The sequence below is a fragment of the Gossypium hirsutum genome, chromosome A05 (genome assembly GCF_007990345.1).
Source record: "Gossypium hirsutum isolate 1008001.06 chromosome A05, Gossypium_hirsutum_v2.1, whole genome shotgun sequence".
Classification (NCBI taxonomy): Eukaryota; Viridiplantae; Streptophyta; class Magnoliopsida; order Malvales; family Malvaceae; genus Gossypium; species Gossypium hirsutum.
This window is the reverse complement of record NC_053428.1, coordinates 72141019-72155485: the sequence shown is the minus strand read 5'-3', so window position 1 is coordinate 72155485 and position 14467 is coordinate 72141019.

Genomic DNA, 14467 nt, shown 5'->3' with positions numbered 1-14467 from the left:
CTTTTACACTTTTAACAATTTAGTCTTTATTTCACAAAACACAAAATTCACATAATTCAACAAAACCCATGCTTGGCCGAATTATATATGGGTCCCTAGCAGCACAAAACTTTCATTTATTTCACATTTTGACCGCACAATTTGCACATTTTACAATTTAATCCTTATTATGCATTTTCATAAAAAAATACTTAACAAAACATGTAAAACTATCATCAAGCCTTCATATTTCAACATTAAACATCAAAGAACACATAGATTCAACAATGGAAACTTTCAAATCTTTAACAATTTCAAAATTAAAGGTACGGGCTAGCTAGATTGAGATGCAATGATTTCAAAAACATAGAAATCATAAAAAGCTGAGCTAAAATCACTTACCAATTAAGAACACAAGTGACCGAATAAAAAAAACCTAGCTTTTGGCTTTTCTTCTTCTAATTTCGGCAATAAGATGAAGATGATAACAATTTTTTTACTTTGTTTTATTTTATTAACCTTTATTTAATGAATTACATTTTTAACCTTAATTATATAACATATAAATCATTTAATGGTTGTCCGAAATTGTGCACTCACCTTTCAAATTGTTTAATTACCATTTAAGACTACCATATTTAAAAGCCAATGCTATTTAACACTCTTAACTAATAGAACATGCATTTTACATTTTATGCTATTTATTCCTTTTTCTCAAATTAACCATTAAAACAGTAAAATCTCTTTACAAACTTTCACACATACATGCTATCATGCTGTAAGCACATAAAATAACATAAAATTTTTTTTTCAATATCAAATTTTTGGTTTCAAAACCACTATTCTGATTTAGCTAAAACCGAGCCGTTACAACTCTCCCCCTTAGGGATTTTCCTCCCTGAAAATCTTACAAGTGAATAGGTTCGGGTATTATTTTCTCATAGCATCGCTGGGTTCCCATGTAGCTTCTTCAACCCTGTGTCAATGCCATAATACTTTCACTAATGCAATTCTCTTATTTCTCAGCTCTTTGATCTCACGAGCTAAAATTCGAACCGGTCCTTCAGTATATGACATTTCAGACTGAATTTCAACCTCGTTCGGGGAAATGACATGTGAAGGGTCGGATCAATAGATTTGAAGCATCGACACATGAAACACATTATGTATCCTTTCTAACTCAGATGGTACTAATTTCGCTACACCAAAATAGGGTTTTAGCGGCGTTTGAATAGAAAACGCCACTAAAAATCGAATAGATCGAGTATTAACGGCGTTTTTATGAAAGTACCGCTAAAGATCGAGCATTAGCAGCATTTTTAAGGAAGCCCCGCTAAAAGATTAAAGAGAATGGCATCATTTTTCTGAGCTTCAGTGGCATTAGCGGCGTTACCTGAAAAACACAGCAATAGATCCAACATTAGCGGCGTTTTTAACAAAGCGCCGCTATAGGTTGATCTATAGCGGTGCTTTCTTAAAAACGCCGCTAAAAGATTAAACAGAACGACGCCATTTATTTTGAGCTTCAGTGGAATTAGCGGCACTTCCTCAGAAAACGCCGCAATAGTTTGGGTTTTAGCGGTGCTTTTTGAAAAATGCCGTTATAGATCTAAACTATTTTAAGGTTAATGGAATATGAGTTTAAGGGTTAGGGTTTAGGCTTGATGGTTTATGTTTTATGATTTAAGGTTTCAGAGATTGTAGTTAAGGATTTAGGGTTTAGATTAATTATTATTTTTTAATTTATATATGAAATTAAATAATCTCTTATATAATTGTAAAAGAGATAATATATTAAAATTGTAACAAATTATTTATTGAAAAATAAATAAAAAAAGTAACAGATTGATATGGATATATAGGTAACTATCTATTTTGGATAGGACCAAATTATAACAAATTAAATAAGGTCTTATTTTATTTTGAATTCGATTTTATTTTGATCATATCTAAAAGCGACTTTATAAACAATATAAATTAACTACACCATTCACTTAGCTATGGGAATGTTAATTTCATTTTAGTTACTTAATTATGAAAAGTTACACCTTGATAAATAAAATATTTAGAAGTTTTCATTCAATTAAGTTACGAAGTTGTTAAAACCAATGTTATATGGCTTTCTCTAAACCCTAACCCCTTAAATCAATAACCCTTTAAATCTCAAACCCTAAATCTATAGTGGTAAATTATAAACTATAAACCTTAAACCCTAAATATTAAACCTTGAATCCTAAACCATAAAACCCTAAACTATAAATAGTACTAAACCCTTAAACCCTTAAATATAGATTCCTAAATCATAAAACTGTAAACCTAAATCACTAGACCTTAAATTATAAAATGTCTTAAAACTATAAACCCTAAATTTTAAACCTAAACCCTAAATCCAAAACCATAATACCTTAAACTATAGATAGTAAACCCTTAAATACTACTTAAATACTAAATCCTAAACCTGTAAGAATAAATTTCATATGGATATATATTGATATATATATATTAATGTGAAAGAACGACACAAACATATAAAAAAAGGGAAACTACATTTCAATGTCTATTCTCTAAATATTCAAATTTTATATTACCATGTAATGTTTTAATAAAAAAGTTAATAATATTAACTGTTTAGATTAATTAATAATATTATAAAAATATATAGACTAAATGATATTAAAAATTAAAGTATATGCAAATAAATCTGAAATTTAAATATATTAGAGAGACCAAATTAAAATTTAACCATGTATTAATAGTAAATAATAATAATAATAAAAATAATAAGAATAAGAATAATAATAATAATAAAAGAGAAAAAAAAGGATTTATATTGCATACTTACTGGCGTTTTAGAAAAAAACGCCGCAAACATGTATTAATACTTTAAACTATGTCGTTTTGAAGCTTTATTATTAGTGGCTATTCTAAAAAATGCCACAAAACATCTATTAAGAGAATGTAAAACGGTGTCGTTTACATCCTTCTATTTAGTGGCACTTCTATAAACGCCTCAAAAGGTGTGATTTATCGGCGTTTTCACTAGAAAATGCCACAACATCTATTAGTAGATCGCAAAATGGTGTCGTTATTACCAAGTTATTAGTGGCGCTTCTTGGAAAAAAGCCACAAAACATCTAAAGAGATTTCAAAACGTCATCGTTTTATAGCCTTTTATTAGTGGCGCTTTTATAAACGCCACAAAAGATGTGAAATACTAGCATTTTCGCTAGAAACGCCACAAAAATCTATTAATAGATTGCAGAAAATGCATCGTTTTATAGCCTTTCTAATTTGTGGCTCTTTATAAAAACGCCACAAATATTTTTGAATAGATTGAAAACGTCGTTTTTTTAACCCCATTTTCCCTTTACTTTCCCCAGTTCAGTTTACCTCGATTACTTCCTTTACTTCATCTTTTCAGAAATCCCTAAAATTTCCCATTACTTCCAAACCCTAATTTCAGAAATCCCCTATAATTTCCCCTAAAGAGATATCCTCAAATCATTTTTCCCGAAGTCCCTTTGATTTGCTCAACTATCAGTATTTATCCCATAACCCCAAATCAAAAATTTTGATTTTGCACCCCAACTGGGTCTTCGTGTTCCCCAACTTAAACTCGATCTCATTCCCCCATTTACCCAATTTCTTCTCTCATTTTCCCTAACTGCGTCTGCGTCTGCATCTGCCTCTTCTCTACGCTGCTGCAGATAGAATTTCGAGTCCTATACTATAGGTATTGTGTTCATGTTGTTCATATACAACAGTTACTGTTTGCCCATTGATGCCACATTGTTTATATATTTAATATATTACTAATTCATGTTTTAATCATTTCATTGATGCCACATTGTTTATTATGAGTGTTGACACGTATTTAAATTATATGCAAGAAAAATGACATGAGAGCTGAAGTTGTGATTAGGCTTTTAATTTTGACGAGAATTACTTACGCTTGTTGATTAGACTTGGTATTCTAGCATGTTTCATGAGAAATTTCACTTTTGGGCTTTGACTGCTTGATTTGCCTTGCCTTCTCTCTTGCTTTGCTGTTGTTGCTGATTTATTTTGAAATAACAATCGAGCAAGCAGAAAATCTGTTTTTCCAATAATATTTGAATATGGTTTGAAGTGGACATCCATATCGTGTCACCTATTTAAAATTCTTAAATTGGCTAAATCGAACTACTTAATATGTTGGTTGAGAAAATCTAATCTTTGTTGGCTGTTGTATTTCATCTTCATAGTTTGATTCCATTTTGTTTTTATAAGTAGCTTGACCAAACCAAATTCTATTTACTAGTTTTTCATTTTCTATTAGTTGACTTGGGCTATAATTATTTTCATTTATTATTCCTCATATTATTTTTTTTCATCTCCACAAATTCTTTATATGGAATGCTTTGTTTATTACCCTTTTAATGTGAATAATTGATAATTGCTCATGATAGTTTATGCATGCATCTGGTTATAATTTTAACATACGTTTTTTCAGGAAAATATGGAGCTTTGGAAAGATGGTTATCAGGGTGATGTTATCGGGGGGTACACAACAGATGTTCTTGTCACTGAATTTGTATGTTTCTTGTTTTCTAATCTTTTCTTTTCTTTTTTTCTTACTTTTTTCCACCTTAGAAAGGGTTATCAAATCCTAAAATCATTACTGTTGGGAGGGTTTTACCTAAATACTATCCTTGAGACTGTAAAATGAATGAGTATACATATGGTTATACCAAGAAAAAGAAAAGCTCGATGTTTCCACATATCATCACACACTAATTATGTCAGTTATCTTAGTGTAATTTCATTTGCATATGTTTCAAGGACTAGTCTAAGGACTAGGGAGTATTCATTTTCTTGGTAATTTGATACTAGCCTGCTAGATGTAAGCATCAAAACCATGTGTTGTCCTAAAAAAATCAAAATCATGTAATCCAACCAGAAATCGATTTCATTATAGTAGTTAATTAGATTGTTTTTGGTTTAAAAACAATTACATTTTGAATTACATTTTATTGGTTCAAAATCATGTAATTGTATTGAAAAAAGGTAAAATTACCAACAGTCCCTATATTATATCTAGGATTACATTTTGGAAAAAAATTAACAAACTAATCCCTATATATTAGATCAAATAAGTCTTTCGCTAAAATTAAGTGAATTAAATGTTTTTTCTTCAATAAAAGGATTAAAATGCAATTTGAAGTATAAAGTATGGAACCCATCCCTATTTTCTTCTAGTTTTTCTTCCAGCTGCTTGTGAATATATGTATATAAGTTACCATATTAAGCAAATACATACAATATGAATATATGTATAATAATATACCACGCAGATAGTAACACCCGTATTTAGTAAACCCATGTTAGTCTAATTTCAAAGGGTTTTTGAATTTCCATTTTAGTCTATAAATTTTCAAGTTTATTACTGTACATTTTTTTAATGTAAAAACTCAAATTATTATTCTTGTTTATCCTCGGATTATTTTTTAATTTCATGGTTGTTCATTGTTTGCAGGTGTAATTTAATTTGCTTGAATTGACTCTACTATCCAATTTACAATTTGTAAGAGGTATGTGTATTTAATTTGCTAAATCTTTATTTGATGTCTCTCCATTGAAATCAGCCATGTATTCCATGAGCTAAGTGAATTTTTCCTCAATTTGCAACCTTTTAATTTTTGCTAAATATCCTTGTCTGAAGCACCTAGCAATCTCAGTTCATTCAATTTTTTGTTTAATAATTTATTTCTCAAAATTAATGTTTAATATAAGGACTATTATACACTTTTATCAAAAAATAAACCATCGTTTTTCGCCAACCTATGGATACATGATCCAAAATTTTAGTTTCACACATTTCTTGGCGAAATTTGCAACAAATTTAGCTCCAAATGTATTAAGACCAAGTGCCACATCATATCTACATGAAAAAATAAGAATAAAAACATCAAATATAATTTAAATTATAATTAAAAAATAATTTTCTAATATTTAATATACTGACAACATACATTCAAAGGCATAGTTAGAGTGGCAGACATTAACTATCATCTGATTTACTGAAAGACAATAAATATATATATTACCTTTCGTCAAAGTTGGTTGTTGCAGCAAGGTTAACCACAACATCAACTTCATTCAACATCTCTTGTACTAAATTACAATCTTTAATGCCGAAATCTTCATGAGATAAATCTCTAGGAATTAGTGTAATTTTCTCGGATATAAATGAATTGAAATTTTTCTCGCATTTTTCTTTCAGAACTTTGAACAAATCCTTTCCTATAATCTGTCACGAATAAAAAACGATATCGTATGTTATTTAATTTTTTTATTTCATCGTTGTTCATTTTTTGTAGGTGTAATTTAATTTGCTGAAATTGACTCTACCATCCAATTTACAATTTCTAAGAGGTATGTATATTTAATTTGCTTAATCTTTATTTGATGTCTCTCCATTGAAATCTACGGTGTATTTGCCATGTGAATTTTTTCTACCCTATTTTTGTAATTTGTGATTAAATATTTTTTTTATTTCTATCACGATTTTTAATAAATTAAATTATTCGTATAATATGTCCCATCTCCAATACAAATATTTAATAAAATATTTTATATATTTTTTATAATTAAATTTAAATTATTATTAAAATATGCTCGTCCGTTTTATCACAAATATTATCGTCTGTTTTATGATTTAAGTTAAAACTTTTTATTCAAAATAAATCATAGCTTTTAAACTAAATACAGATGTTCACACAATGCTTTAACATGTACTTAAGAAAAGATGACTTGTAAAACAGAAATTAAATTAAGTGTGGACTATTGTACATCTATATTTTAACTGCACATGTGATTTGTTAAATAAAAGCAAAACACGTCTATATTAAAACAATGTTCAATCTTATTTTAATTAATATAATTTGGATTAATTTATTTAATTATTATTTAATTAATATAATTTGGATTAATTTATTTAAATATTATTAAATTAATATAATTTTTATAAATATTATTTAATTAAAATAAAATTTTTTCCATGTGATTTTCGACATCGTCAAATTTTTTTTTCGAGGTATAAAAAATGGAATGCTGAAAATAATTAAAATATTATATCATTTTAGTATAAAAGAATTTATACTGTATAAATTATTAATGTGCAAAATTTATAAGATTCTAAAAATATATATACTTGAATACATCACTAGTACGTAAAATATATACTTGAACTTACATAACTCACAAAACTTACATAACTTATATAACTTACATAACTTACATAACTCACATAACTTACATAACTTATATTTAGATAACTCACATAACTCACATAACTTACAAAACTTACATAATTTACATAACTTACATAATACATAAATATATATCATATCATAACTTACATAACTTAATTAGAGTTATAAATAAACAATTTACCCGTGTAATTTATTGTCAACTTTAGAATTCAAGAACTACGAAATGGATAGGAGTTGGATGAAATTGTCAAGGGTAAGCAATGGCTATCGAAATGGAGTACAAACTTTACTAAATTTTGCATTTCAAAATGCAAGCCAAGAGAATATGATTCTTTGCACGTGTAAGAAGTGTGGCAACATCAATTGGAATTTACGTGAAGTTGTCTACGAACATCTAATTGTTGATGGCTTTATTCAAGGGTATAAAAAATGGATTTTTCATGGAGAGTGTACATCTAGTGGAACTTTTTCAACGATTAATCTGACTTATCCTGACACTGATTACCACCAGTATGTTAGACAAGATGACATGGAAGGTATGTTGCGGGATGCATTTAATATGCACAGTCATGGTGAGCAATCGTTTCCACCTGACTTTATTGTATCCGACGATTGTAATATTGGTGGAAATGTTTTCTGCGAAACGGTAACAAGTGCACCTGATGAGGAGCCAAATGAAGAAGCGGCGAAGTTCTACATTTTACTTAATGAAATGAACGAAGAACTTTACGAGGGATCAAAATATTCAAAATTGTCCTTCTGCATTCATCTATTTCACTTAAAATGTTTGGGGGGTGGACCAGAAACTCTTTTACAATGCTGCTAGAGTTTTTGAGAGAGATGTTTCCATTAGCAAAAATCCCCCAGTCTTGTCAAGATATGAAGAGACTAATAAAAGATTTGGGCCTTGGGTACGATAAAATTCATAGTTGCCCAAATGACTTCATGTTGTACTAGGGTGATCAGAAGAACCAACAGTCTTGTCATGTTTGCGGTAAGTCTCGTTAGATGAATGGGAATACAGAAGATGTGAATGGGGATGAAGGTGATGCACAGTTAAGAAAGAAGCTAATCAAGGTTATGCAATATTTTCCCCTAAAACCAAGATTCAAAGGCTTTTCATGTCGTCAAAGACGGCTGATTCTATGAGGTGGCATAATGATCAACGAACCGATGATGGATTATTAAGGCATCCTGCTGATTCTTTAGCTTGGAAATCGTTTGATAATAAATTTCCAAGCTTTGTAAGTGATCCTCGGAATGTGAGGCTTGGGCTAGCAGCTGATGGCTTTAATCCTTTTAAAATCATGAGTACTTCATACAGTACTTGGCCTGTAGTGCTTGTTCCTTACAATTTGCCTCCATGGATTTGCATGAAGCAATCTTCATTTATTTTATCGATGATTATCCCTGGAGAGAAAGGTCCCGGAAATGATATTGACATCTATTTGCAGCCACTTATTGAAAAGTTAAAACAGTTATGGTCGGGTGTTGAGACATATGATGTATTAAGAAAGGAGAACTTTAATTTACGTGCAGTTTATTGTGGACAATTAATGATTTCTCGGCTTATGCTAATTTATCGGGCTGGAGTACTAAAGGACGTTATGCCTGTCTTTATTGTGCTGCGCAAACTTGTTCGAAGTGGTTGTATAATGGGAAGTTCTCTTACATGGGCCATCGTAAATGGTTAGATGGAAATCATAAATTTAGATTTCAGAGGACTCTATTTGACGGTACTGAAGAGTACAGAGAAGCTCCTGAGCAGACCGTTGGATCTGAAATCTTGTTTATGTTAAAAGATATCAACTTTAGTTACGGGAAGATGAATCAACCACCTATCATGCAAACAAGGAGAAGATGAAAGGATGAATCTAATGATGAATCTGACGAAGAGGATGATCATAATGAGGCAGACTTGTGGAAAAAAAGGAGTATTTTTTTAGTTTCCTTATTGGGAGCACAACATTTTACGCCACAATCTTGATGTCATGCATATTGAGAAGAATGTCTGCGAGAACATAATTGGGACAATTTTAAATGTCGATGGAAAATCAAAAGACAATCTTCAAAGTCGACTTCATTTAGTTGACATGAGAATTCGGCGTGATCTTCATCCTCAAGTACTTCTGAATGGGAAATATCGATTGCCGCCTTCTATTTTTTCAATGTCGAAAAAAGAGAAAGAGGTGTTTTGCATGGTGCTGAAGGACATAAAGGTCCCAGATGCGTATGCGTCAAATATATCTCTATGTGTGAGTCTTAAAGATCGAAGATTATATTCATTAAAATCACATGATTACCACATCTTTTGTAACGCCCCAATTTTTGGGAATTCTGTGAATGTTGGCATAGGTTTAATTATGTTAGTGGGCCTTTAGAAAGCCCAAGCTTAAGATAGAACCCGACAATTTTAGTTAATTTTTGTTCCATAAGAAAAATGGGGTGAAATTATGAAATAGGACCTATGTGAAAATGTTTGAAAATGCAATAGGCTAATTTGTAGTGGCCAAATAAATAGTAGTGCAAAATAGGAGGATTTGCATGTCAAATTCCCCACTTTTAATGCAGTGGCCGGCCAAGGTGATGGATAGTTGATAATGTATGCATTTTAGCATTTTAATAGTTAATGGATGATGGGCATTAGCATTTTAATAGTTAATGGATGATGGGCATGGTAAGCATTAAGGGCATATTTTTATTGAAATTATGGCATGAGTATGGCACAAATATTAGTATATCATTTATGTGTCATAAAATGTTGAGTGATAAGAATAACAAAAGGAAGTAAATGAAGGTTTTTGTTCATTCTTTGTTCTTCATAGCCGAATTTGAGAGAGAGCAAATAGGGGAGGAAACCCTTGAATATTCGGTCACTAGGAGGGGGAAAATTGAAGGTAAGTTCTTGGTACTTTGCTTCTATCTTGATGTTCATGAGTTCTTCTTGATTCAATCCTAACTCATGAAGCATATTTTGGTTTTTGGTTGCTGTTTCATGTTCTTTTGATGAAAAAAATGGAAGATAGGTGAAGTTGAGCCAAACAAATGAGCATGCATGTGCCTTAGATGCTAAGGGGAAAAATCAGCTAACGTGTTGTGCTTTAAAATGATGAAATGGAGATTATACTTAAGTAAAATCATAAATATGTGATGATTTATTGGTGATATACATGTTTAAATAACAAGCATGCAAGTTAGGTGTGAAAGAGTGATCTGCTTGGGACAGCAGCAGTAACATGAATTTAGAAAATCACCATAAATTGTGGGAGATGAATTACAAGCTGAATAAATTATGTAATTAAAGATTAATGAGTCTAGTTTCAAATGAAATAAATGAGAACATATTTTGAATTCTGTACAATGAGAAACTTGATTTGTAATGAAGAGTGGTCAGATTAGTCAAACAGTGAAACATGGGAAACTTTAAGAAAAATCTGGTATTGATTGGCCATAAAACAAATTCTGAAAATTTTATGGATAGAAGATATATGAGTCTATTTTCAGGGAAAATTAACGACACTTGATTTGGAGTTTCATAGCTCCAGTTATAAATGATTTAGTGATTGTTGCTCAGGAAGACAGCTTGCAGTGAAATTATGATTATGTGGTAAACATTGACAAAAATTTGTTAATGAGTTGCTTATTGATTTCTTATAAGCTTACTATGATCTGTAGGTGTGGTTGGCCGAATATTGTAAGGGGTTAATACATAGTTTGTAATTGAATAGTTAGATTAACGTGTTAGTAATCCAATTGTAGGCGGTTCATGTGTGGATCTCGTCAGCATATTGTCGCAAACAGGTGTGTAACTAACACCCTGTTTCTTAGTCTAGATCGGCAAAAGTCAAAATGCCAAAATGCTGAAAACCGATATTTTGTAGATTTGCGAGTGTGCGAATGCTCGTGAGGTAAATCGATTAATGTTTTTGGTAAGCTGTAATGTTTGGACTGCAAAGTGCATGATTTCTGTGCCCTCGATATTTTGGAGCTTAATGGGCCAAAATTGGAATGATGGGCCAATGGGCCCAATTCGGTAAGAACCCTCGGCAGTGATTCTGTTAGTATGTGAAAGGTAGGAATATGCGTGAAAAACCCTAAAATAGATAAATTACTGAAATACCTTAAAAGTGGAAAATTTATAGTTTTACCCCTAGGAGATAAATTACCGAAATACCCCTAGGGTTAAATTGAACTAAATGCATGTTTGACTGTTGTTATTTACTTCATGCCATGTTGTTATTATCTGATGCATGGGACTGGGATATTGACGGAGGAAGTACTGAAAGTGGCTTGTCCACGTACTGGAGGCTTTGCCTCAATTTACTGTTAACTTAGCAGCAAGGCTGCAACTGTGGAGTGTTGGGCTGAGTGGGTTGAGCTATTCCCCACATGGAGTGTATGGCTGGTACGGGTGGAGTGTAGTGGTTGGTTGGTTGAGTAGTCTCCCCAAATGGGCTTGCATATGTTTACTGATGTTGCATGTATTTTGAAATGGGCCTATGGGCCATACTGCTATCTGAATAAGGGGCTAAGGCCCAGTTTATTGTAATCTGAAAAGGGCTCTGGCCTAATACCACTGTTACCTAAATGGGCTTAGGCCCAATGGGCTTGAGCTGACTTGGGCTTTGAATGGGTTTTCCTTACACACTGAGTTTCCCCAAACTCACCCCTTCTTTAACCTTGCAGGTGAGCCTTGATGTGGGTGACTTGGAGCCGGAGGGAATTCAGAGTGGCCATGGTTAATACTTTTGGGTTTGACAAAGAGACTGGTTTTCTTAAGTTATTTTTAATTACTATTTAATTTTTGGGTTGTAATAAGGCCATTTTAACTTTATTTTCTTCTTTGATTTTTCTGGGATTATATTATTAAAAACATATTTAAATTGATGGATACTAATTCAAATGGGCTAGACTTAGGGCGTGATTTCAAAATGATACTTGTTTTTTTTAAATAACACGACGTCACGAATATTCGATTTCCCAAAGATAATCACTCAAAGAAATTTCAACTTATTATAACCAAGTGCGGCAATGGATGTGGGCATGTCTAGGATTGGATCCAATCGGAGAGCTTGGTACTTAAGCAGCCTTCATGGCTCACCTCCTCTGTTATGGATACCTACCTGGTGCCCAGCTTCCATTCACTTGGTTAGTTTGACAAAAGTCGACTTTTTAAAACACTAAAAAGGGAACACGGGTTTTTGACTTCAAAGTGGCACGTCGGATTCGGCCTTAACATCTGGGCCGGGTTTGGAGTGTTACATTTAGTGGTATCAGAGCCTAGGTTGCAACAACTCGGCTGTGGATCGAGTCCAAAAAGGGTTTTCAAAACTTTATGCCAAAAAAAGAAAGGGTATTCTTGGAAAAATTTGACTTTTTAAAATTTCCTGCTTAAAGGAGATAATCTCCGAACTTGTTTTTTTTTGAACACAAATGTTTGGAAAATGGATTTCAAAAAGTCTAAATCTTTTGAGTTTATCTAAAAACTGATGAGGTGGCACACTGAATCCCCGGCACCAAGGCTGTAAGTACTATTCTGTTTTATATACTGAACTATACTGTAGTTAGTACTAAACCTTAGAGATAGTACTATAGATAATATAGCGTAAAGGCTACGAAACTGAGACAGTAGCTAAACTGTGGTTACGCGAGAACAACTCTAAAACCTTATCTGTTCATAAGATATTCTGTAATAAACAGTGGAAACAGTAAACTAACTGCATAAAATTCGTAATCAGATAAATCGATATGAGTACGAGAGCTACTCAGGGAAGAGGCCGTGGTCGAGGCCGTGGTCGAGGCTGAGGTAGTACTCAAGTTGGATCTTCGTCTTCTTAATACATACCTGCTGGAGTATCACGACCACCACCGGTGGATGAGAATGGGCCATATGATCGGGCCGCGGGGGATGACGCTCTGTCCTAGGCCATGTTAAGAGTTTTGGAAAGGGTGGCCGGAGCTAATATCGGGCCCATGAATAGGGGGTCCATTTATGAGCGACTCTGGGCCAACGGAGCGGAAATTTTTAGGGGTGTATCTGGAGTAGCCCCAAATGTGGCTAAGTACTGGCTGGAAGCCACAGAGTGGATAATGGATGACTTGGACTGCTCAGTAGAGAAAAAGTTAAAAGCAGCAGTATCCTTACTACGGGACGAGGTGTATCAGTGGTGGATCACTGTGAGAGAGGGTACCCCAGCTGAGAGGGTAACTTGAGAGTTGTTTAAGCAGTCCTTCAAGGCAAAGTATGTCGGAGCTAGCTATGTGGATGCACGAAAGAAGGAATTTCTGAACCTGACACAGGGTGGTAAGACCGTTGCTGAATATGAGGCAGAGTTTCTGTGATTGAGCCGGTATGCTAATGGTATTGTCTCTACCGAATACGAGCACAGTGTTCGCTTTCAGGATCGCCTCAGGGATGAGCTAAGGGTGCTCATAGCTCCGCAGAGAGAGCGCAATTTTGCTGCACTGGTAGAAAAGGCTAAGATAGCCGAAGAGGTGAAGCAAGCTGAACGAAAGAACCGCGACAGGGATCAAAATCGGTTCAGGAGAGATGCTGGACAACTGGTGCTGCAAATCGGAATGTTAAGAGAGCTAGGATGGAGGAACCAGTTCGAGCGGTTACAGTGAATACTGTTAGACCACAAGCTTGTTGAGATTGTGGTAGAATGCATCTGGGAGAATGTTGGAAATGTTCTGGGGCTTGTCTTTGTTGTGGATCAAAGGAACATAAGATCAGGGATTTTCCTAAGAGGCCAACTCAGGCTTAAGTGGTTGAACAAAGGGCTGTGCAACCCGTGCAAACAGCGCGAGGTGGACCGTCGCCGTCGAGAGGTCATGGCCGAGGTCGCGGTGGCAATGGCCATGGACGTGGGGCACTTGGTAAGGGTACTGTTATCACTGAGGCTCGTCAGCCAGCATTGGTATATGCTGCTCATCGCCGCGAGGAGGGTGACGCACCTGACGTCATAACTGGTACGTTTTTTATTTCTAGCATGCCGTATACTGCCTTGGTGGATGTTGGATCTACTCATTCCTATGTTGCATGTGCCATATCTGGGTCGTTCGGTGTGCACTCTGAAGAGATTGTGAGTGGGGTATCTGTACTAAGTCCTTTGGGTCACTCAGTTAGGGTAGACAAACTGTATAGGGATGTACCCTTAGAAACTCAAGGTAAGATTTTCCCTAGAGATCTGATGGAGTTACCGTTTGGAGAGTTTGATCTCATTTTGGGAATG